The sequence below is a fragment of the Hipposideros armiger genome, unplaced genomic scaffold (assembly GCF_001890085.2).
Source record: "Hipposideros armiger isolate ML-2016 unplaced genomic scaffold, ASM189008v1 scaffold_105, whole genome shotgun sequence".
In the NCBI taxonomy this organism is placed as follows: Eukaryota; Metazoa; Chordata; class Mammalia; order Chiroptera; family Hipposideridae; genus Hipposideros; species Hipposideros armiger.
Window position 1 is genome coordinate 3487915 of NW_017731455.1, and position 5022 is coordinate 3492936.

General features: G+C 47.2%; 1 protein-coding gene across 1 annotated transcript in view; it reads left to right on the top strand.

Annotated features, from left to right (window-relative positions):
* The first annotated feature begins 3788 nt into the window (after positions 1-3788).
* Positions 3789-5022, top strand: part of CASP7 (caspase 7) — a 34582-nt gene continuing 33348 nt past the window's right edge. Inside the window, exon 1 of the mRNA XM_019646683.1 lies at positions 3789-3826. The gene's annotated coding sequence lies outside the window, so the exon portion shown is untranslated. The remainder of the gene's footprint in view (positions 3827-5022) is intronic.

A 5022-nucleotide genomic window follows, 5' to 3' on the forward strand; every position in this document is an offset into this window, starting at 1 on the left:
AGCCCCAAGAAGGGGGCACATACAGGAAAATAACGCCAGGCGAGCCCTCTCCAGGGAGAGCTAAGGTAGGCCTGGATTTTCTTAGTGGGCTATGAGGATGCATGGACATAAGGGGTCAATGCTAAGTCTTGGCTTGACTAAAATGATGCAGCTGAGATCAGGCATCCCACTCGCTCACCACCCTTGTTTTGGGTGAACTTAATGTCACCCAGAAATCAAGCCCAGCTACACAGGAATAAGGAAGTCACCAAAATGGCCAAGAGTCAAGCCTCACCACGCTGACTTGTGTTAGACATACACTCTGGCAGGTTGTGAGAAGGGGACGCTTGCTGTCCCCCTAGACAGTGTTCGACATCAACTCAGAAAGATGCTGTAAGTTTCACACAGAAGACCCTTCTGGCCTAGTGTTTGGAAGGAAAGCTCTAGAAAGCCCCCTGCCATTGAGCCGTAAAAATCAGCCTCAACTTCACATCTCTATTGCCCACAGCCCCCTCCCAAGTGGCTGGGAAGGTGTATAAGCTGCACCCCTCCTTTGATGGAGCATTTCAGATGTTTAATGAGAGTGCAGTTCCCTCTGCCTGCCACGCCCCACCCCCACTCTCTCTACTTCCCCTTCTCAGAACTCAGGTCAGACATTTTCTTCCTTGAGAACCTTCCCTAATACCCCCAAGGCTGTCAGGTCCCCTGCTACACCTGGCACTCACCACAGCACCAGCCAACATTTGTGGCATTTTTTTATGGGGAACAATGCCTGTTCCCCAACAAGGCAGGACCAGGTCAGCTTGCTCCAAGGTATAATCTGCCACCTCCTAGCACACAGCCTGGTGCATTGGACTTCGAGGGAATATTCATTAAATGAATGAAGAGGAGTCTTCAGGTATCTTCTCAGCAGTCCTAACAATATTAAAACAGATGTTTGCCTTTCTTAGGAGCCATTTTGCTTAGGGTCTTCATATACATACATACATACATACATATATATATATATATATATATATATATATATATATGTGTGTGTGTGTGTGTGTGTGTGTGTGTAGTCACATTGTTTTATCATCATATATCCTAGACTGAGCCTCTAAGATTAGTGTTACCAAAAAGCTCAAGGCTTACACACTACATGTTGAAGCTAGTGTCTTTTTCTGGTGGATTTTGTATTAACTTTAACTTGTCAGTTTTGAAAATATTTCAGTGTTTTGCTAAATACCAATCCACATTGAAAGGTAATTAAGTCTATATAAAGGAGATGAAATAAAAACTGTTGAGCATTTCCGTGTGCCTGGATTTGCTCTTATCTCCTCTGGAGATAGGGTTATCTCTGTTTTCAAAGAACACTTTGAGTCCTAATCTGAAAAGTCTAACGTCTTCCCAACTGGAAACATGTTGGTGATATGTTAAGAACAACATGGCCCCCTGACTGCTCACGGTCATTGTAGAGATCTGTGGACGTCTTCCTCTCAGGTCTCTCCTCGCTGCCCAGCTCAGCCCTAAGGTGAGCCGGAAGGGGACATGATAATGCCGGTTGGAGCTCAAGGCCACTAGGTGGATACTTTGCCGTCTTGGACACCTCCCCCCTAAGCTGGATTCCTTCTCCCACCTTCAAAAGTCATGAACTTGTGCTCTGGGTCACACTATGTTCTGTCAAATAAATACCTTCTTGTTTTCCATCCCCATGAAAACATCCCTGGGTGAGCCTAACAGGAGTTCAGACCTGCGTCTGCCACCTGTGGTATGCTCTGTGCAGTGGCTTGGAGATGGAGACCAATAGAAATTAAAGGATGAAAAGTTTTCCCTTTCTCCTTACGTTCTTGAGAGCTGATCCCTTCACTGGGAAGTGTCACGTCCTGCGTGGCAAGGGCAAATGGGACGCGAGAGGGGCGACGCAGATTAAATAAGTGTTCATGAGACAAAAGTCAGATAGGAACGAGACCAAGCGACACAGCCTGTAAGACTGAGCCCTGAATTGGGGCTTCGTATGGCTTTTATTGAGAACATTTCAAAGAAAGTGAAACTGGATGACTCAAAGATCGTGTGCTACGTGCCTTAAGGCTGTTTTCCATTAACCAGCTCCCACTGTATTCCAACATGTACTATGCCTTCATACAGCCTGCACAACCCCCAGGACAGCGTTATGGTGTCTATCGTGTCGCGTCCTATACAATTAAGGGAGATGACCGATATCATTCCACCGGGTCTCAGCGTTCCGAGACACTCCCTCAAGATCTCATTAGATCAGGGATTTGGGGGGGGGGGGCGGTCGTGGAGATAGCTGTAGCTGTAAGGCAGCAGGGAAGGAAACAGGAATTGATTTAGGGGAAATGACTCTGGAACAGGCTCTGCTTCTAACCAGCGGCATCACTTTTAGCTAATTCTGATCCCAGTTTTCCACTCAATTAACATTTATTTAATACGCACCTCTGTGCGCCAGGCACCAATGCTGTGATGAACTTACAGTGTCATGTCTGAGCCAAGAAATAAGCGGCGTGCAAACACACCAGACAGATACAGGGGCTGTAAAGGGTATGGGAGTTGGGAGGGGGCGAGATAGGAATAATCAAGGAGGACCTCTCGACGGAGATGCCATTTAAGCTGAATTCTGAAGATTGAGAATTAGCCGGCTGGGCAAAGATGGCATGTCCAGCAAACGTGGGTGGTGACTTCTGGAAAGAGAACCATGAGCCCAGATGGAACCTGAAACGAGCATAGTATGCCCAAGGATGCTGGGGAGCTAGGGGCCAAATGGTGTGATAATGGAGGGTAGCCTCTGAAGTGTTTGTTGCTGGCTTCAGATCTAAGTCCCACCATCTTCTAGTTATGTGGCCCGGGACAAGTTATTAGCCTTTTTTCAGCCTCAGATCCCTCATCTATCAAAAGGCAATGATCAAAGGCCTGATCTAACAGCATTATGGGGAGCGTTAGATAAAATGATGCTGACAAAACAATAATAAATGGGAGTTTCTATTCTTACATTGTTACTGTTACTTCTTAAAGTAAAGGGAGTAGTAGGTGAGTAGGGGGTCCAGTTGGCTGATAGTGATCCTAGATCAGCATACCTTCTTTGTAAAGGGCCAGATAGTAAATGTTTTCCTCTACGGGCCATATTGTGTCTTGTCATAGTTACTCAACTTCGTGGTGGGAAAGCAGCCACAGACAATTCATAAATGAATGAGCATGGCTATGTTCCAATAAAACTTTATTTACAAAAACAAATGGTGGGCCATAGTTTAAAGGGCTTTAAAAATCCAAGGAGATGGGGTTAGATTTTAACTTTGAGGTCATAGGGATTTCTTGAAAATTATTGAGCGTCAAATATATTTGAGGAAATCTGTTTTGGAAGAGCCATGAAAACGCAAATGAAACAGAACGAGCTTTATCCTGCAGATTACTCCTGTTATGAACTGGATTTGAGTGATGCCAGGCCAACGACGAGCACCTTATAGGCGGTCATGAATTTAGAGGAGTTTTCTTGTTACAAATCTTGATGGACCTTCCACAGCTCATACACAGGGGCATTTAACAAAATCATGGATGCTGGATTAGAAACTCCCTGTGGGCAAGGACTTGGTTTCCTTCCCCACTGTCTACCTGTCTCTGGAATAATACCTGAAATAGAGTTGGTACTCAGGTATTTGAATGATTTGATGGGGCAGAAACCCTGGAGACTTGGTGTGCAAAACTGCTCATCTTAGGCTTACCGTATTTGCCGGCGTATAAGACGACTGGGCGTATAAGACGACCCCCTAACATTTCCACTCAAAATACAGAGTTTGTTATATACTCGCCGTATAAGNGCTGCAAGCTCTGCCTGCCAGGCCGCGTGGGAACGGTAACTTCGGCACCCCCCGCACTCCGCTTTTGCCCTTCCAGCCCATCGGCGGCGCGCCTCCTCGGTCCCCCCGCCCGGCCTTCCCCTCCCTCCCCTGCTGCTCCGATCGAAGTCTGGAACGGGGGAACAGGGTCCCTTGGAGCAGGGTGGCCCCACGGCCGGCGCTGAAACTTTGGGGGAGAGGTCGGTTTGATCGGCTTGACTTCCCTCCTAGCCAGCCGGCGTCACCCGGTACTAGGCGAGATTTGGAAAAGGAGAGGTAGATCGGTATAGAAGGGAAGGAGCAGTTCGTCAGTCTCGCAGGGCTAACGGCGAGGGCCCCCGCGTCCCTGCTTGCCAGGCGTGGGGCCTTGGCTCTCGGTGCCTATCTATTAAATGGGAATAACGGTGATTCCGGGCTGACGGTTACAGCAAGGACGGAAGGAGGTGATTATAGCAGGGGTTCTTTCAAGGCTTCGTACGCTACATGTGAGCTACTGTCATCATTTTGGGGGCACCGTTGTGCAGGACTCTTGAAGATACCTTGAGGAAGTGAAAAAAGACAGGACTCTCAGTCCGCCAGTGACCTTGTAAACTCTTACCCTTTGTATTACAGTTTGCTGTTTACAGGCAGTGTAATGACTGATAGATAGGTGTGCTTCACTGAGTCATTATTACCAGCTCTTCTCTCTTGAACTCCGGGACTGGCTGCCTACTTGCCCCAACTTTATTTATTTACTTACAGGCTGTTTCCTCCTTTCAGGGTCTATGCCTGATCTTCAGCCTAGGCAGCCACTGCCTAGGTACACTAGCCACTTCTGCCCCCTCTTAGCTGTGTGGCTTTGAGCAGGTTACTTACTTTCTCTGAAGAAATCCCAGTTTTTTTCTGCATTACAGGGTAAAGGCTTTGGTCTCCTAGCAATGCTGTGAGCATTAGGTGACAGTGGAGTAGTTGAGTGCCCAGCATAGCTCCTTCCTTCTCCAAGTGCTAGAGGTGAGAGGTGGAGGTCCTCAGAGCTGCTGCGTTTTGAGCCTTTTAGAAAGATTGTCTTCATTGGGCCAACATGTTGTATCACGTCACTTTTCCAAGGAAGCAGTTGCAATGAGTTCATTCCCCATATGGGGGCGGGGGAAGTTCAGATAATAGCTGAGAAATGATTTCCTCGCCAGATATTGCCAGCCACCTATTAAGAAATTATAGACATAATTAATAGAGA